Source organism: Triturus cristatus, chromosome 2_1, assembly GCF_964204655.1.
Source record: "Triturus cristatus chromosome 2_1, aTriCri1.1, whole genome shotgun sequence".
Classification (NCBI taxonomy): Eukaryota; Metazoa; Chordata; class Amphibia; order Caudata; family Salamandridae; genus Triturus; species Triturus cristatus.
The window spans coordinates 97,374,574-97,395,870 of NC_140581.1; the positions used below are offsets into that span (position 1 = coordinate 97,374,574).

The following is a 21,297-nucleotide window of genomic DNA, read 5'->3' on the forward strand; positions in this document are numbered from 1 at the left end:
TCCCTCTTGCTTTCTATGGATTGTTGTGCTGCACTCCCGTCCTGCATGCCCTGTGTGGTGTATTGTGCTGCTGCAAACCCTGATGCCTGCCCTGCAGGGTCAGTTTGGTGCACCTCTCCATGTCCCTCCTGTCCTCTGTTATCCAAGTCCATGTCCCTATCCCATTTCCTTCCATGATCCAATGTACCATACTTGCGAACATTTTGAACTTGGTAAGAGGGAGATTTTGAAAAAAAACTGGGGTATTGATTTTCCCCTTTGAGTTGCATTGAAAAAGAGGATATTGTAGACAGGAGACAGATCAAATAAAGCCCATTTGAGCTTAAAAACATTGGACGTTTCCTGGCTGAATCGGGTCTGTTGGCATGTATGGTTGTACTACCATTGCCTCTTCCTTCTGCCCACAATGGTCTATTACATTGCCACAGCCTTGAAGGAGGGTAGATTTTGTATCACAGGGGGGCCCTGGCCCGTTCTGTCCACACCTGAAGTATGAGACCCTTGTCCTTGCCCTGCCAGCTGCATTTGTAGGCCGTATTAAATTGACCAGCGGGTCCTGTGTTGCTATATAATTATCCTGAGACATCCTTACCACTCAGCCAGCATAAAACCCCTGTGTAGGCCCTTCTGTTCAATATGTAGGCCTCTTTGTTAAATTGACCATAGCTCTGCAATTTTAGTGTATAGCAGTCTGAAGGCAGGTCTGCGAGGCCTTCTGATCCAAACTAGTAGCCCCCACCCTACCCGAGTGCTCCGTGCTCGGTATCAAAGTTCAACATCCCCCTGAAGCTGTTGACATACAGTAGGCTGCATCCTGGACTGGTACTTGCTTCCTGGGCAGGTTTCCCGCTTTTAAGGAAGTGGCAACCGCAGAGCGTCAAGTTAGGAGAACTGAGGAGATTTTATACATGAATATATTGAATTCCCGTACAATACCCATTATTTTCTGCTTGCTCTATGGAACTTACGATAAGCGATTGGCCTGAGAGACTGACCTTTTCACCCAGTCCATTGTCAGCATTAAGTTGGTAAATGACGAAATGTCTGGTAAAATCTGCAGACGAAGCTTTTGGGTAGCATACGTAGGTAGATGTAGCGTGCAAAGGAGCCCACAAAATGATATAAAAAGGGAGCACCCACAGATATCGACGGACTACCTCGCCGTCTGTATGTAGGTTAACAGGCAGTGCAGGTTTTCCCCAAGAGCTGGGAGCTCTTGTCTTCCTTTGCTTAAAATGTCTTGCTCTGCTTTGCTTGAAGTATCTTATTCTATTTTACCTATATGAAATGTCATGTTATGTTTAACCATTGTTCTCTTTACTTTTGCATTTAAAAGATTTTGTATTGTAATTGCAGGAATGCTTGCTCTAAGAGTAAACGTGAGTGTTCCTAGGTAACATTTTCCTTGGTGTAACTTGTTTCTCATGATGCATTTATAGATGTGTTTTCTCTCTCTCTCTGTCAGTACATTAATTGAGATACAGAGAATATTATGACAGCTGTATGATTATCTGGATTCTGTATTTTGTACTTTATGTCTCTATTCTGCGGTTTCTTTGAAGTTGCATCTTCTCATTAAACTGCCATTGTATTCTGCCTCCAATTCCATGTCTCATATGTCTGTTTTCTTCATTTTTGGAGCAAGCGTTCCTAGGCACCCCGGCTCAAATTAAGGTGCCCCTTTTGTCCCTGACTCACTCTCCTGCTCAGTTCTGTGGTGGCTCCCGGGGATCTGGGGACCGCCCCTAGCTTCCTTGACCCGTAATAGATCTTCCCTCCAACAGCCTCTCTTGCAAGTCCTGTATTGTTGGTTTGTTGCCCCTGCCCCCCTTTCCACTGCCCTCCATAGTCTGTTGTGCTTCCACGGCCCTTCCTGCCTGCTCAGTGTGGTTAAATTGTTGCCTTTGCACCCTCCTACCTGCCTTCAATTTTCAGAGTCCGTGCCCCTGGCCTCTGCCTCTCAACAGTATCCTAATGAACAACTAGATTGCTAACATTCTATATTTATTACAAAAGTGTGGAACGCCTGACATCATCTTGATGTAATCAAAACTGTAATACCTAGAGCATTTCCTTTAGAAATTACATATATGAGAGGGTCTTATTGGCATCAAAATTATGGTTAGTGCTCTAAAAGACTAAAATAAGGACATATTTTCTGAGTTTTCAAATAGCGACAAAGCACTTTTAAATTATTTGTTATCTTTATGTTTTTTTATCCAGTTGACCACTTGATTAAATGTTGCACTTAGGGGAGAGGATGTGGTGTTACTTCCAGAACTGCAGACTTTGCAACTGGGGAACCAGGTTGAAGTTTCTGCTTCAGCTCGACATTCTGTGATTCTGGTCAAATCACTTAGTCTCCCCATGTCTACAACCAAAATGAATTTGTTCTTGTGTGATGTAACCAATGCTCATGTAAAGCACTCCAATACCTGACAAGTCTGCACTATATAACACTGCAAAAACACAAAATAATAAGTGTTTTGCACACTTCTGTCATTGGGCTATATTTGGGCTACATCTGGGTGATTTTGGGCTACATTTGGGCTCTTTTGTCTCCGGTGGCCATCTTGGGAGATTTATTTGTTATGAAGTTTCCTAATTTCCTCATGTACTGCAGTCTCCTCAGTTGGAAATGCTTTCAGTTTTTTACTTTGATTCCATCATGAAGGTATTCAGATATGTCACACATTTGCCATAAATTCTGAATGTTAGCACTCTAGTTGCTCATTAGATCACTGTAGTAAAACTACTGCACCATGGAAGTCTGCTCCTGGTATTAAAAGTGCATGTTTCAGTCTGCATGTCAGAATTTTTTAATGAAATAGAAGAGGATTTGAGAAGTCACTCAAAATGTGCCCTCATTTTCTTTCTTCAGCATTAATCATAATTTCTATGGCAAAATGAACCTCCTCATTGTGTTCCTTTTTAAATTAAATGTTTTAAGTGTTACCAGTTTATTCCAATCAAGATGGCTTCAGGTGTGCCATACTTTTGTCATAATGAAGACAGTAAGCGCTCTAGTTGTTTTTAAGAACATTCTGGGACATTCTGTCATTGGGCTATACTTGGGCTACATCTGGGTGATATTTGGGCTACATTTGGGCTCTTTTGTCTCTGGTGGCCATCTTGGGAGACTTATTTGTTATGAAGTTTCCTAATTTCCTCATTTACTGCAGTCTCCTCAGTAGGAAATACTTTCAGTTTTTTACTTTGATTCCATCAAGAAGGCATTCAGATGTGTCACACATTTGCCATAAATTCAGAATGTTAGCACTCTTTTTGCTCATTAGATCACTGTAGTAAAGCTACTGCTCACCAGGGAAAACTGCTGCTGGTATTGAAAGTGCATGTTTCAGTCTGCATGTCAGAATTTTTTAATGAAATAGAAGAGGATTTGAGAAGTTACTCAAAATGTGCCCTAATTTTTCTTTCTGCAGCACTAATCATACTTTTTATGGAAAAATGAACCCCCTCATTTTGTTCCTTTTTAAATTAAATGTTTTAAGAGTTACCACTTTAATCCAAGCAAGATGGCTTCAGGTGTGCCATACGTTTATCATAAGTAGGACTGTTAGCGCTCTAGTAGTTCTTTGGAACACTCTGGGAAGCTGCAGTAGAACACAAAGGAATCAACTGACAGTCTCTGCCCTTGTTGGATGTACATGTTTTACTGAGAATGTCAGACTTCATTCTCACATGACTGAGAAAGATAATGTGAATTTACAGAAAATAAGCTCTCAGTTTAGCCTATAGATCACCTTCCAAACCTCTGTGGTAAAAGCATGAGAAAATATTTTTCTCTCAATCATGATATCCCAGCAGAAAGCTTTTTCACATGGTGAAATCACCTTAGAACATACCACAATTCCTAAAATGAGTATGGTACCATCAACAAATGATTTATAATGTAACTAAAGTCTTAAAACCTTCTATTAACTGCAATGCCTTTTAATGAGGTGCTATCATGTATATTGGTCCCAAGATGGCTGCCAACACTTCTTGGATGAAGTGCTGACAGCCAATCAGATCTCAGGATGAGATGTGTGGTTAGGCTCCGCCCACATATATATATGCTTTTAAATGCTATTTTCTCAGGAAATACTGAACAGATTTACACCAGACCTGCAAAAGGCACTTCCTTGACCTTATGGCTACCTCTCTGCCAAATTTCAAGTAATTCTGTTCAGCCGTTCGGGCTGTAGCTGTGTCTAAAGGTCCTATGGAAAAATGCATGGGGAAAACGCGTTTTGGGACCCCCCTTTTTTCTCGGCCCCTGCTTGACGAATCCCCCCGAGACTTTCAGGGTAGGAGCGGAGCGTAGCGCCCCACCTATTTTGAGAATTTCGCGAGGATTCGTCGACCGGCGCCAAAGTTATTCCAAATAGAATGTTGCGGATTTCCTATGGAAACAGGGTCCTAACTATAACTACCTACTGGCGACCGCCAGTAGGTAATATATATATATATATATATATGATGATTTCAGATCTGATTTTTCCCGTATGCTACCAGTCGTGATTTATACCACAATGCAACATTGAGACGGCTTCCATCCAAGTAGTCAACAACACAACTCAACAACACATTTCAAATCACTAACAGCAGTGACCCATTTCTCGTTAAACTGCTGGCTCTTTCTGCAGCTTTCAACACCATCGGCCTAAAAAATTATTCAATACCTTCCCCTTGGACTGAGATTGTTGCAATGTCCTTCGGGTGTTTACAACCTGTTTAAACAGTAGGTCTGAGATCATCCAAATGAGTACCCTCAGATCCGACCCTCTACACTAAGGGGCAGATTTACAGCCCCTTGTGCCACTTTGTTGCCGTCATTGCATCACTTTTTATGATGTAGTGGTGCAGTAAACAATGCGCCAGGTTCCAGACCATTTACAACGTGGCGCATTTAGGGAGAGGTGTCACGTTGCAAAGCCCTGCGCCACCTTATACCTGCGTCTGGTATAATGTATGCAGGGTGGGCGTTTTCACGCAGGAAAGCCTCGTAGAAGTGACACAGTGACATCTACAAGAATTCACTGCGCCACTTCTAGGACGCCACTGTGTCAAAACCTTACGCCTAGTTTGGAGTAGGTATAAGAAGTGACACAGCACAATAAGTATAGTCCTCCTCATGCACTGTTGGAGTTGCGTCGTGCTTGCGACACAACTCCTCAAATGCGTGACTTTTGCACCAACAGATGCGTCAGAATTTCTCACGCATCTGTCAATCCTTGCACCATGGTGCACCGTATTGTAAATACGATGCATCCATGGTGGCTCAAGGGTTTCGCATGCAGGCGCAGGGAAACTACGCATCCCTGCTCTAACGCAGGGATGCCTCAGTTTCTTGTAAATCTGCTCCTAAGTCATCTTTAACCTCTTCATAGGGTCTTCTTGGTGGAAAGGAACAGTGAGAGCTCTTAGCTTCTGGACCGCTAACGACTACCAAAAAAATCCCATCAAGAAATTAAGTTACCAATGCTTACTTCACAACCATTCAGGCCTTGATGTTGCAGTTGTATCTGAAGCTCAACTGTTTGATGGCAGATTTGTGCTCATCGACCCTGCTAACCAGCAGGAATGTGTCCGGGGAAAATCATGACATTTTCCCCCAAAAAGGTCAACTGCGTCAGTCCTCAAGGTTTCCACATCAACATCACTTCCAGCATCTAAAAAAGATACGAATAGCCTGGGACCAAGTCTTGAGGCTCCACAAACGTTTGTTCCTGAATTGGACTTCCCAGCTTGATGGAGGCAACGCTTCGATCATCGACATCCATGATCATATCTGAACACCGAAAGAGCATCCTCAAAAGAACAAGAACCTGTAGATCCTCCTCTTCAAGCAAAATCTCATCCATGTTTATGCCTCCAGATGATGGACGCCAGTTGTTAATCTTTCTTGCACTGCCAGAATCCCCTCTCATCTCCCTTGTGTTCTCTTTCTACTACTATCACCCATATAGAGCACTTTTGTAGCTAATCTTTGCACTATATAAATCAGCGTATGTACAGAAGCAAGAACCTTTTTTTTTGTAAATTATTTTTACAGAGTTTTATATAGCGCAAACTTGACCCGGTTTCGGGTATCAGAGCGCCTTACATAGCACCACTTGCGTTACATGAGGACACATTCATTTTTAGGTCTCGCCTGACCCAGTGCATGCGCTGGGCTGGCGAGACTTATTGAGAGGGCTCCAAAAAGTGCCTCCAGGCCAGCCTAGAGCTATAGTGCATGTGCGCGGGCGCGTGCGCCCCGCTTGACCGCGATTAGTTTCATGTTTCATGCTTTGATGTTTGATCGCAATGGCGATCACTTTCACTTTCGCATAGCCAATAGGTCTCGCTTTTGGGACCTCATAAGTACTTAGTTATGCAACTGTTGCATGGCTAAACACTTATAAGGTCCCAAAGGAAGGCGAGACCTATTGGCTATGCCAATGCTGGTTTCATATTTTTGTTAGGCATGGGGAGATTAAGTGATTCGCCCAGAATCACAGGGTGTTCAGCGTCATTGCCGAGACTCGAACCCGGTTCACCAGATTCGAGGTCGACCGCCCTAGTCGCTAGGCCAACTCCTCTCCCCAACCTGTAAATGAATCCTTCAATTAAAGAAATCATCAGCTGTACCCATTTCCTATTGTGTAATTCTAGATGTGAGGCATGGTTTTACATTGTGCACATATCAAATAAAGACTTCTAAGGAATTCATTCCTAGTTATCACTCGAGCTCAATTGCCTAAAAAATACACCTATGTGCAAAGCAATAGGCAATACTATTTTTGCAACTACTGTGCACCTTATATGCAAACTATACCCTACCAAAATAAGTCCATAGCAAGGGATCGACACTGAAAATCTGATCAAATTAAGACCACGTCCACCCAGCGTGAAGGTACAAACACGTGCTAACCCAAAAGGCTAATTCTTAAACGTCAGGTGTGCCCAAGCACGCACTTGCAAGATTGCTGACCTCATCACTTTACAGGAATTACAACTCCTTTTCATAAATTACCCAATCATGGCTATATCCCACTTCCTGCATCACCTTTGATATCCTTGGATTCAATGAACATATAGTCTTCACAAAAGAGAAGGGATGGTTTGCAATTATTCAGCACATAGCTCGAACTGCTGCATTTCACATCATTCAAACTCCTATCAATAACTATCAACAAGGTAAGACACTGGGGGCCCGATTCACAAAGGTAAACTGAGACGAAAGTCTAACTTTACGACTTTTGATATCCACAAAGGGCATTTACTACTCATAAATGCCCTTCGTGAATACCAAATGTCTAACTTTACGACTTTCGGTATTCACAAAGGGCATTTACGAGTAGTGAATGCCCTTTGTGAATACTGAAAGTCTTAAAGTCTTAAAGTTAGACTTTCGTCTCATTTTACCTTTGCGAATCGGTCCCTGTGCCTCCCCTTCATCTTCTGCCCCAGCTTACAATTCAAGCTGCACAGAACACTTTAACAAACTCGTCATGTCAATGAAAACACACAACCCCATTAACATTTCCTTTGGGATTTTACCAAGACTGGACAATGGACAATAAACAGCATATAAATACAACTGAAAGCCATCTGTTCCCTGCATGGCCTTGCAGAGTTAGCCTAATTTTGAACACACACAATAAAAAAACATACATACTTATTAATCTGTTACCCCAACGTTATAGGCATAGCTGAACCCTTTGCACTTGTTGGTGCTGATCATTTTACTGTGCCTTTTTTCATCATTTTGCTAGAGATCCAGAATAAAGGACAATCAAAACCGCACAGGCAGCCAATAATAACTCTAACATTTATACATCTGCAACATCCCTTTCAAGAACTTAGGTACAAAGCTTTAGCCTCAGCATACTAAACTCCACTGAAGATCTAACAAGCTTTTACACCAAATCTAGCTAGAATCATAACCAGATTAGTGCCCTTTAACTCAAAATCAACCTTAGACAATATCCAAACCACTTTGTGTAGCAAAGAACAGAACAACTGAAAAATAGCAAATTTCAAGCAGCATTCCAAGCCCTGAAGAATATATAAAAACCCCAAAAGGCTAAACAGTATTTACCAAAGCTAAAGATTGAAAAAGCGTTAATCCACTCCAAAGGTCAATTCTAAACTCTAGCTGACAACATTGTCAAGTATTTTCTCCAAAAACATACTAACCTACCAGTGTGAACTAAGAAATACCTACCAACCATGACACCCACCTAACAACTGATAAGAATTAACCCAAATTGCGCATCATTCTACTATTCCCAACACATTCTACCAATTCCTCAACTTGGGCAGATAACCAAATATTAGCAATTTTAACAATCTCCTGTGTCCCAGACATTATTACATTAATTCCAAGAACTGGCAACTCCTCTCTAGAAGAGGAAATATTCAATTCCTTGATAAAATCTACCACATAATAATTCCTCTACTAAAAACATTGTGGATCCCAGAAGCTTCAAGAGTTTAACACCAGTCACCAAACCTCCCATTCTATGGAAATCATCTCTACTCTGCGCCACTATGCTCACTGCATTTGGGTCCAGCTTCTGGCCCAAAGGCAGCACTGAAACGACAACACTTCACATGAATGAAGATACCCTTTGGTCTCTGGATGAAGGAGATTCCTGTGGTATTTCATCTCTGGGTGGGATACTCTCTGGTCTCTGGATGAAGGAGACTCCTGTGTTATTTCATCTCTGGGAGGGATACACTCTGGTCTCTGGATTAAAGAGATTCCTGTGTTATTTCATCTCTAGGTGGGATACTCTCTGGTCTCTGGATTAAAGAGACTCATGCGTTATTTAATCTCTGAGTGATATATCCTCTGGTCTCCAGATTAAAGGTGGGATACTCTCTGGTCTCTGGATTAAAGAGACTCATACATTATTTAATTTCCGAGTGAGATACCCTCTGGTCTCTGGATGGAAGAGACTCTTCCATTATTCCATCCCTGGGTGGGATACTCTCTGGCCTCTGGATGAAAGAGTTTCATGCATTATTTCATCTCTGGGTGTGATACTCTCTGGTCTCTGGGTGAAGGAGAATCCTGTGTTATTTCATCTCAGGGTGGGATACTCTCTGGTCTCTGGGCGAAGGATATTCCTGTGTCATTTCATCTCTGGATGGGATACACTCTGGTCTCTGGATGAAGGAGATTCCTGTGTCATTTCATCTCTGGATGGGATACACTCTGGTCTCTGGATGAAGGAGATTCCTGTGTTATTTCAACCCAAGGTGGGATACTCTTGTCTCTGGGCGAAGGAGATTCCTGTGTTATTTCTTCTCTGGGTGGGATACTCTCTGGTCTCTGGATGAAGAAGATTCCATTTGTTATTTCATCTGTGGGTTGGATACTCTGGGTGAAGGATATTCCTGTGTTATTTCATCTCTTAATGGGATACTCTCTGGTCTCTGGGTGAAGGATATTCCTGTGTTATTTCATCTCTGAATAGGATACTCTCTGGTCTCTGGGTGAAGGATATTCCTGTGTTATTTTTTCTCTGGGTGGGATACACTCTGGTCTCCGGATGAAGACGTTTCCATTTGTTATTTCATCTGTGGATTGCATACTCTGGTCTCTGGGTGAAGGATATTCCTGTGTTATTTCATCTCTGAATGGGATACTCTCTGGTCTCTGGGCGAAGGAGATTCCTGTGTTATTTCTTCTCTGGGTGGGATGCTCTCTGGTCTCCGGATGAAGAAGATTCCATTTGTTATTTCATCTGTGGGTTGGATACTCTGGGTGAAGGATATTCCTGTGTTATTTCATCTCTGAATGGGATACTCTCTGGTCTCTGGGTGAAGGATATTCCTGTGTTATTTCTTCTCTGGATGGGATACTCTCTGGTCTCTGGATGCAGGAGATTCCTGTGTTATTTGATCTCTGGGTGGTGTTTAACACAACTGATCATCGCACCCTGCTGAACATTCTCTCATCGAGGTTCAGGAGAGAAGGCAATGCTTTGAACTGCCTCCATTTTTATCTAAATTGAAGATCACGTTTTGTAAAAATGCACTCTTGGAGATCAGCAACAATACCCCATTCCATCTCTCGCCCACAGCAAAGTCACTGCTCTTACAGAGCAACCCCCACTATGAGCCTCACACCAGGACCTGAACCCGGTCCACTGTAAAGGCCTAGCCTTGATGCTAGAGCCCCGCTCTTTATTTTCCTTCCATCTCTCCATTCTTCAATACTTGACACATTACAACAAATGGTGAAACTCCTTCATGTACAACTCTTTGTTGCTTTGTGCCAGGTAAATTGTGGGCTCTCCTGGAAGTGGAGGTAGAGACCTGCCGAAAGTGTCGAGAACACCCACTAATGCATAGGCTATTTATTATTCAGAATTGACAAGCTGCATATTTCATGGAAATGCATAGAAATTAACTCCTTCCAAACACAAGAGTAAGTGACTTTCCACGGTGGAAAATTCGAGGAAAACCCAGACTTTTATTGTGGGTGAAAGGGAAGGGGTCTTTAATGTGCAAAAGTGTTTTCCCCCTGGCGACATTTTTTTTTGTATTTGCAAATGCATATTTTAACTCCTTCTTGGAAGCAGGATTTTACACCATGTGAAAATTCTGCATTCATTATTGATTGTGCACATTGGAGTGCTGCAGAAATTCTGGTTTGAGCACCTAAATTGTTTGACATTTACAAAACAAAATGTAGGTGTAATAAAGGGACAGATGGCCAATATTTTATGTAGAGCTTTGTGAATTGGGGCCTTAAAGTCTGACACTTGTTCTCTGAGAGGGAGAGGAGTCCTTTGTAGCCTGCCTTGCCTGTGCTTCTTTGCTCTGCTCATCTCCTTGGAGATGAAGGAAGATAAACACAGCTCGGCCCCTGGGAGTTCTGTTCAGTTACTCGCAGATGTTGTCTATTGTGGAAAAATAGCGGCAACTCCTGCGACCCCAAAATAATCTGACTTGCTCTGTCTTTGCCTGATTTAATTGAGAAGTTTACATGTCCCTGATTGCATAATTAGGCGTCTTGGGTCCGACCGTGCCAGACGGGGCTGGTGCCGCTCGGGTTTCATAAGCAGCAGCTGCCGAATCCATCTTAATGTTCACGGCGTCCAACAGCAGCTGAGTCTGTGCCTGTGACGAGGGAGGACATTTACTCGGCAGTGGAGATCACGCACCATCAATTAGTACAGGAATGATGTGCGGCTTTGCAACGCTACAGGCAAATGTTCATGTTTTGCTTCCGGGGCCTCCCCTCACCCAAGGTCAAAGGTCACATATACAGATCTCAGCTGCTAAGAGCATCACTTTTGTCCCCCTGCTGCTTTCCCTTGCCTTATGTGTGCATTGGCTCTGAATGGTCGGCGCGTGCGGTGTGCTGGACGAGCGGCAGGTCCGGGCATAGAAGCCGCGGGGGTGGGGGAAAAAAAAGCAACCTGCAGTCGGCTGCGTCGCGCTCTTCTGCTTCATTTCTCCAGACGGCAAAGGCTCCCGCAATGCCCTGCAGCCAATGCTGAAGCTGCTCTCACACACGAGAGAAGCTTCAGGATTGGCCAGAGCGCCCTCGATTGCGCTCCAGGCCAGGCTGGAAGGCTGTGCCCGCTCTCTCCAATCCAGTGGCGCTGCTGTTTTGGAGAGAGCTTTCACTGCGCATGCCGGTCTGGCCGGCCTGACACGACCAGCCAAACCATCAGGCACAGTAACGGGAGTGTACCGACCACTCCCCTCAGTGCCTGTCACCCCCCAAGACAGGAAAAAAGAAAACAAGTATTTATTATCATTTTATTTTTTTCCTCACTTTTTTTGGGAGGGGGTGATGCTCCTTCGCCATAGAGGAAGAGCCGCCGCTGCTGAATGGGTTCCATAGCTGCAGTAGGTGTTTAAGACTATTTGGGCATCATAACAGAAACAAGCATTGGCCAAGCCAAGGAGCCAGGTTTTTCTGTAGTACTCATGAGGAGTCACAGGGTGGTGCCATTATTCAATATGGACATAAGGAAATAAAAAATGACCATTCCTGCATCGCAAGTGACAGTGTATCCTTCTGCCCTACACCAAGGTCCAGTACTGCAGTCTCAATGTCATTAGCAATAGAGGTGGGCGATAAATTCCGTTCCGCCAGTTGAGTTCGCTGAGTTTTAGCCACTCTGCGTTGCGCTTGTAACACGGAGTTCCGTCCAAACTCTGCCAAACACTGCATGGCAAAGTTTTTTTTTGCATGCGGCTCGCCAACTGTAAGTTGGTGAACTGAAATTTGTGTCCTCTAGTGCCATTTTCAGGAACTAGAAGGGCACCTGGAGAGATTTTCTCAATGCAGGTGGTCACGGGCGTTTGTGACCATTCACGGTGAGAAAGCTGCAGCTCAAGCAGCAGCAAAGAAGCAGTGCCCTCTGACACACCACGTGGCGCTGTTCAGGCTGATCTTGCAGGGCAGAACAAGATCCCGGGCAGCGTGACGAGACGATTTCTGACCCCTCGCGGAACTCCGCAGAATCTCACTGAGTTTTCAGGTGACACTGGAATGCCAGGGAGTGGAACTCTGTGGGTTCCGCCGACCCCTGATTAGTTATAGCCAGGCCTTAAAGAGAATGTTTATGAAATAGAAAAAGTTCAAAGACAGACCATTAAGCACTTACTATTATCCCTATTTTCATTTCCTTGAATAATAGCTTTGCTTTAATCCCGTCTTTCATGAACACTTGCTCTTGCACTAGCCCTATTCTGGAGTACAGTAACTTTGACTTTTGAATTCATACCCAACAGTTTTAAAATTTCTCCTTCCACAGTTCTCTTCTACAGACCATACAGTCAGATATCCTTACATCCCCCTATAGAAGATTTCAGATAGATACCTTGCAACTCTGTGGTATTTCTCCTCTGTCTCTAATGTAACTTTATGCTCTTTGATACCTAGACATTTTATTCTGGAATTATGCACGTCACTTAACACCAAAAGATTCAGGAGAGGTAGTAAAATGGAAAACCAAGGTTCAATTTTTGGCTTACAAGCATCCCAGTATTGGACAAGGCTACCAATGGTTATGGACTGACCGTGAACTAGATGATTGACACAGGGCAGAGAGCATTGGATGATCCAGGTGTGCATGTCACAGTGTGAAGGAGCGTGGTCTGTGTGACATCTCTAATGATATACATGGACTGCTGAGTTAGATCAGCTGACACCATGCTTTATAGACCAAAATTGAATCCTGAATCGGCTGAAGGAGGTTCATTAAAGAAGTGATAGAAAATATCACCATGTACTTATAGATTTAAGTAGGCACATTCTCTCCCCAAATAGGGTCACCCCCGAGGCAGTAAAATGTATCAGGACTAGACAAGTGTCACCTCTGCATTCATATGTTTGTGGTTAAGAGGGTTGGAAGAAACCTCTTGAAGGAGGTGGAGAGCCATGTGTGTACACCAGCAAATGGATGATGTCAACAACATCCATTTGCCACCTGCCAATGTAATCTTGTCCCAAGCTTCAAGATGTTGTACAACTCTGATATGTGCGTGTGCGATACAAAAAGTGATGCCAATGAGAGCGTAGCCATTGGCTCTTTCTGATTCCCGAGTCCTCTTTTGATTGGGCAGCTTGTACCTAGAGGTGAACTCCATCATATCTGCATCCCTGGTCCAGGGATGCCTGTCAGTAAGGAGTAAGGGTTGCCTGACTGGTAGTGCTAAGATCCCTGAGACCTTGAAGATGTCTATCCTGTCCCACCCTGAATGTAGTAATATTTACAGCCTTCCTAGAGATTAGGACTGGCTGTTTACAAGTTGACATTTATTGACTGCAGAGCCCCATCTCTTGTGTGTATATGAATGGGTAGGTCTAAAATGCGTGGCTCTACTTCCGGTTGGCAAGTGGAGCTCAGAAATAGAAATCAGGACCGCGTTTGCCAGTTGCCTGAAGCCTCATATAGCAATAGCAAGTGTCATGTCTACCAGAAATGCTGATGCAATCTCTCTCCTGCATGATGACATTCACCTCTGCTTTATTCCCCTTCTGGAAGGGAGTATTAGAAAGGATACCAAATAACCTCCTCCTATTTATACTCCTTGTTAAACACTGAAGTAGGCCACGTTACCACTGAAAAATAAACAATGAAATATTAAATACAGAAAAAGAAAGACGCACATGTCAGTAGGTGAAGACTCACAAGCGGGGCCGGACTGGCCATAGCGGGCATTTGCTTGGGAGGCTGGAAAGGTGGGGGCCGGTTTTGAAGAGGTGGGGGTCGGTTTTGTTACTGGGGGCCGGTTTTGCAGCGATACTGCAATATCGACCCCCAATAACACAAGCAGCAGTGCTGGGGGCCGGTTTTGTTAAGAAGCAGTGCATCAAGCTTGCCCCCCTCCCCCGCGGTGGGAGCCAGTCTGACAAAAGTGCCATGGCTGCTTTGGGTTCCCAGTCCCGCCCTGCTCGCAACATTGGTCCGTGGGCATAGTAGAATGAATGAATGAATGGGAGATTTATAGAATGCGCGGCTACTCCGAGGTGTGCCCCAGCCCTAATGAGCGGAGTCCAAGGTACACGCCCTCCAAACAAGACCTTACGGTCCCACAGAAAAAAGCCAAGTTTTGAGTTTTTTACGAAAGACTTAACAGTTACCAATGTAGCATCTTGGTTACACATCTTTGAACATATCTGACTGCAAACTCAGGGCCCGATTCACAGAACTAACTTAAGATAAAATCCTAAACTTACTACTTTTGGTATTCACAGAAGGCATTTAGTAGCAGTAAAGTTAGGATTTTGTCTTAAGTTTGACTTAAGACAAACTTAACACAGACTTAAGACAGACTTAAGACAGACTTAAGACAAACTTAAGACAGACTTAAGACAAACTTAAGACAGACTTAAGACAGACTTAAGACAGAATTAAGTTAGGATTTTGTCCTAAGTTTGTCTTAAGTTTGTCTTAAGTCAAACTTAAGACAAAATTCTAACTTTACTACTACTGAATGCCTTCTGTGAATACCAAAAGTAGTAACTTTAGGATTTTGTCTTAAGTTAGTTCTGTGAATTGGCCCCTCAATCATTAAACCCAAACGGGATGATTTACAGTGCATCAAAACACATCAGGAATACATTTAAGCAATTGTTATATTTTTCAAATACAGCCATTTCACACTGAGTGAGCATACAGACAAAACCATTGCCACAAAAGAGTATGAACAGAAAACATGTTAAGAATGGATTTCAACAAAGCTCACATACCTTTCATGGTATTATCGCAATGTAACATCATAGGTAGACGGACAGTTCTCTAACTATTCTGTTGTGCTTCCTCTCCAAAGTCTTATACACACATTCATTATATATATGTGTGATTGTGGATTTAAAGGCGGCCCTTACCCGGTCGCGAAGAGGAGCCCACCGCTGCGTGCGGGTCTTTGGCAGCACCACGCTGGCGCTGCCTCAGTTGGAACGAAGGTGAGCTGGAGCCCTTACAGGGAGGGAGCTGGTTCGAAGCTCCGGTTGGCAGCCACAAAGCGGGGCAGGTCCCGCCTTGGACATGTGTCAAACAAGTTGCAATTGGACTGTGACTATGCACCCACTTGGGATAATCATGAGAGCACTACATCACCCATAAGGCCGTGAGGAAGGGCACGCCCACCGGGGCAGGTGATGGAAATTAAAGCCGTGCTCTCAGCTGCATTTCCAGTCATTCAGCAACAAACGCCACTGAAGAAAGGTTTACCCCTGAAACGCGTCTGGCGTAGAAGTATTGAACTTTGCTGTCCCTTGATGGTTCCTGCTGGCAGGCTGTCTACCAATAAACGCGAGCGCAAATTTTCCTTCGTGTGGCTCTACTTCAAATGGGTTTCCTGTGATTGTGGATTTAAAGGTGGCCCTTACCCGGTCGCGAAGAGGAGCCCACCGCTGCGTGCGGGTCTTTGGCAGCCCCACGCTGGCGCTGCCTCAGTTGGAACGAAGGTGAGCTGGAGCCCTTACAGGGAGGGAGCTGGTTCGAATCTCCGGTTGGCAGCCACAAAGCGGGGCAGGTCCCGCCTTGGACATGTGTCAAACAAGTTGCAATTGGACTGTGACTATGCACCCACTTGGGATAATCATGAGAGCACTACATCACCCATAAGGCCGTGAGGAAGGGCACACCCACCGGGGCAGGTGATGGAAATTAAAGCCGTGCTCTCAGCTGCATTTCCAGTCATTCAGCAACAAACGCCACTGAAGAAAGGTTTACCCCTGAAACGCGTCTGGCGTAGAAGTATTGAACTTTGCTGTCCCTTGATGGTTCCTGCTGGCAGGCTGTCTACCAATAAATGCGAGCGCAAATTTTCCTTCGTGTGGCTCTACTTCAAATGGGTTTCCTGTGATTGTGGATTTAAAGGCGGCCCTTACCCGGTCGCGAAGAGGAGCCCACCGCTGCGTGCGGGTCTTTGGCAGCACCACGCTGGCGCTGCCTCAGTTGGAACGAAGGTGAGCTGGAGCCCTTACAGGGAGGGAGCTGGTTCGAAGCTCCGGTTGGCAGCCACAAAGCGGGGCAGGTCCCGCCTTGGACATGTGTCAAACAAGTTGCAATTGGACTGTGACTATGCACCCACTTGGGATAATCATGAGAGCACTACATCACCCATAAGGCCGTGAGGAAGGGCACGCCCACCGGGGCAGGTGATGGAAATTAAAGCCGTGCTCTCAGCTGCATTTCCAGTCATTCAGCAACAAACGCCACTGAAGAAAGGTTTACCCCTGAAACGCGTCTGGCGTAGAAGTATTGAACTTTGCTGTCCCTTGATGGTTCCTGCTGGCAGGCTGTCTACCAATAAATGCGAGCGCAAATTTTCCTTCGTGTGGCTCTACTTCAAATGGTTTTCCTGTGATTGTGGATTATATATATATATATATATATATATATATATATATATATATATATATATATATATATATATATATATATATATATATATATATATCCAATCGCAACTCCTGTGGCCTTCTGGTATTTGTAGTTGCATTCTTTAAAATCAAGTGAGTCCGGTTAAGAAATACGTGAATTTACAGTTCAAAAACCCAAGTGGGGCGATGCACAGTTTAACTCACAGCAAGTAGCATTCTTTCTCCTTCGTCCTGGACTACCTCCCGAAATACCGATGACACCAGGTGGCAACATCACGGGAAAGCTGCGCTTGCAGCGGGGCTTCTTCCGCGGCCGGAGCCAGCCGCTCAAATCCAATCGCAACAGGTTACCCTAAATGGAAGAGCTACCACAGGTAGTTGTTATTCCAATATTTTAATCACGAAGGCTGCAAACAAGGTGAAGAAAAAACGGCATCAAATCTTGCTGCCAGACGCGTTTCAAGTCTTTTAGACCCTTAATCATTGGCATCCCATGTATCACACACTGGCAAATATGCAGCTGATTTTGATGTCTTTTAAGTCCGCCCCAGTGGGCGTGGCCACTCCTGTGGCCTTCTGGTATTTGTAGTTGCATTCTTTAAAATCAAGTGAGTCCGGTTAAGAAATACGTGAATTTACAGTTCAAAAACCCAAGTGGGGCGATGCACAGTTTAACTCACAGCAAGTAGCATTCTTTCTCCTTCGTGCTGGACTACCTCCCGAAATACCGATGACACCAGGTGGAGATATCACGGGAAAGCTGCGCTTGCAGCGGGGCTTCTTCCGCGGCCGGAGCCAGCCGCTCAAATCCAATCACAACAGGTTACCCTAAATGGAAGAGCCACCACAGGTAGTTATTATTCCAATATTTTAATCACGAAGGCTGCAAACAAGGTGAAGAAAAAACGGCATCAAATCTTGCTGCCAGACGCGTTTCAAGTCTTTTAGACCCTTAATCATTGGCATCCCATGTATCACACACCGGCAAATATGCAAATTATTTTGATGTCTTTTAAGTTCGCCCCAGTGGGCGTGGCCACTCCTGTGGCCTTCTGGTATTTGTAGTTGCATTCTTTAAAATCAAGTGAGTCCGGTTAAGAAATACGTGAATTTACAGTTCAAAAACCCAAGTGGGGCGATGCACAGTTTAACTCACAGCAAGTAGCATTCTTTCTCCTTCGTGCTGGACTACCTCCCGAAATACCGATGACACCATGTGGCGACATCACGGGAAAGCTGCGCTTGCAGCGGGGCTTCTTCCGCGGCCGGAGCCAGCCGCTCAAATCCAATCGCAACAGGTTACCCTAAATGGAAGAGCCACCACAGGTAGTTGTTATTCCAATATTTTAATCACGAAGGCTGCAAACAAGGTGAAGAAAAAACGGCATCAAATCTTGCTGCCAGACGCGTTTCAAGTCTTTTAGACCCTTAATCATTGGCATCCCATGTATCACACACCGGCAAATATGCAACTGATTTTGATGTCTTTTAAGTTCGCCCCAGTGGGCGTGGCCACTCCTGTGGCCTTCTGGTATTTGTAGTTGCATTCTTTAAAATCAAGTGAGTCCGGTTAAGAAATACGTGAATTTACAGTTCAAAAACCCAAGTGGGGCGATGCACAGTTTAACTCACAGCAAGTAGCATTCTTTCTCCTTCGTGCTGGACTACCTCCCGAAATACCGATGACACCATGTGGCGACATCACGGGAAAGCTGCGCTTGCAGCGGGGCTTCTTCCGCGGCCGGAGCCAGCCGCTCAAATCCAATCGCAACAGGTTACCCTAAATGGAAGAGCCACCACAGGTAGTTGTTATTCCAATATTTTAATCACGAAGGCTGCAAACAAGGTGAAGAAAAAACGGCATCAAATCTTGCTGCCAGACGCGTTTCAAGTCTTTTAGACCCTTAATCATTGGTATCCCATGTATCACACACCGGCAAATATACAACTGATTTTGATGTCTTTTAAGTCCGCCCCAGTGGGCGTGGCCACTCCTGTGGCCTTCTGGTATTTGTAGTTGCATTCTTTAAAATCAAGTGAGTCCGGTTAAGAAATACGTGAATTTACAGTTCAAAAACCCAAGTGGGGCGGTGCACAGTTTAACTCACAGCAAGTAGCATTCTTTCTCCTTCGTGCTGGACTACCTCCCGAAATACCGATGACACCAGGTGGCGACATCACGGGAAAGCTGCGCTTGCAGCAGGGCTTCTTCCGCGGCCGGAACCAGCCGCTCAAATCCAATCGCAACAGGTTACCCTAAATGGAAGAGCCACCACAGGTAGTTGTTATTCCAATATTTTAATCACGAAGGCTGCAAACAAGGTGAAGAAAAAACGGCATCAAATCTTGCTGCCAGACGCGTTTCAAGTCTTTTAGACCCTTAATCATTGGCATCCCATGTCTCACACACCGGCAAATATGCAACTGATTTTGATGTCTTTTAAGTCCGCCCCAGTGGGCGTGGCCACTCCTGTGGCCTTCTGGTATTTTTTTTTTTTTGTTTGTTTTTTTTGCAAATGTCGTTATTTATTTTCATGCACAAGGCGACACAGCTATTAATAGAATCATAACAATGTCGGCCTTCCTAAGGTCTCAAGGATGCTTTTCGTTATAAATAAACAAGCATTTCCGGGTTTAGGCAGAGCAGCACTCTGCTGTCATTGCAAGGTCAGTCAGTCAAACATCTTTATTTGGCAATAAGCCATAACAGCATAAAAACATTTCTACATATGGATATAATAATTTAAATAAAACATATTAAACAAATCAATTGCAAACGATAAAACAGAACAATTTCTAATAAAAACATAAAGTGCCAAGCATTTAAAAATACTAATTGTTTTATGGGGCAATAATTCGTACCTTCTTCTAATGGTCATAGCTTTCTTCATGAAGTTAAAAATTGCGTAGCTGCGTAGCCAGTGCCTAATTTGTAAAATATTAGGTGCTAGGGTTCTGACAAGGAGGCCACTGCAGCTTGCACCACCCATCGCCCTTGTCATCGCTGCCAAAACAACTACTAACCATCTCTCTCGCATGTAAATGCGACAGTTCAGATTATTTTTTTTTTTTTTGTTTTTCCTTGTAAAGATTTATTGCAAATGAACACAGCAACGTTTTTTTACTTGCAAATATGGCGCTGAATGGCACATTTGCATTTTGCATAATTATGTGTAATTTCATGTAATTTTGATGAAAGTTTGAATTATTACACAAAAGCAAATTACAGGAACTTTGTACACTCACAATAATGACCTATCATTAGGGTATCAGTGCTAAACTTCTCAGGGGTGCTAAAGGTAAAGGACTAACATGAGATGCATTACCAATATATATTTTTTTTTGTTTAAATGTATTTATTGACTGCAAACAAGGCACAGTAATGTACATATCCGTGCGCCACCAACCAGGGGCTCGCCACCTTTTCTCATATAGCAACCAACTGTATCGGCTATCCCACATCCCGGAGGTCGGGCATCGCCGTGCATAACTGATTTAATACCCACTGCTTCTTGAGTGTCCCTCCACCTCGGCGCTCGTTTGCGGGGCAGTCCCCCTGTCGGCGGCCAGGCTCTAGCGTGTTCCTCCCTCAGAACGTAGGGCACAGTCACGCGTTTGTGGCCGTAAACTCCAAACCCCCTCCCTCCCCCCACGATTCCCCCAACTCCCCTAACCCACCCACCCCAGCTAAACAATTGAGGTCCTAAGTCAGTCGCAGCCCCATTCGCTTCCCGCACTCAGCCGCCACTCATCTTCCGCCCGAGTGGCACCCCAGCACCTTCCGTCGTCTCCTCCCTGATCGCCGCCGTTGGGTCATCTTGCGTCCCCCACCCAAACACCTCCCCCGGGAGCTTCCTCTTCTGCAATCTCCGTAACGGGACCCCCATCAGGGCCCCCCGCTGCAGTCTCCCGCCCGCTCAGGTAGTCTACATACAATTCCCAGAAGTTTTTTGGCCGGCTACGCGGTGGCAGCAACTCACTGAACCTCCCCGCTTGGGTGCAGCAGTATAGCACATCGCGCTTCCACTGCTCCACCGTGGGCAAGGGACCACGCATCCAGCTCATCGCAACTTGTCGTTTCGCAACGAGCATCCCCATATCCACCAGGCGCCGGGCCGCCTTCGGCACCACTCTGGAATGCCCCAATAACGCCACTGCCGGGTCCGGAGCCAACTCCACCCCCGTCACCTCTACTATCTGGTGGTATACCGCCTCCCAGTAGTTGTATATGCCCGGGCATTGCCACGCTAGGTGAAGGAAGTCCGCCGTCGGGTGTTTGCACTGTTCACATACAGGGTCTTCACGCAGCCCATATCTATGTAAGCGCTCCGGCGTGTAGTAGTACCTGTTGAGGAACTTGAAATGGACGAGCCGATGCCTGCCATGCAGAGAGATGCGTCTGATCCCTGTGCAGCAGTATGCCCACATAGCATCGTCAA

At 44.8% G+C, this 21,297-nt stretch overlaps 1 protein-coding gene across 2 annotated transcripts in view; it reads right to left on the reverse strand.

Annotated features, from left to right (window-relative positions):
- PHF24 (PHD finger protein 24) overlaps window positions 1-21,297 on the reverse strand; it is a 477,165-nt gene that overhangs the window by 236,500 nt on the left and 219,368 nt on the right. The gene's annotated exons all lie outside the window — the stretch shown is intronic.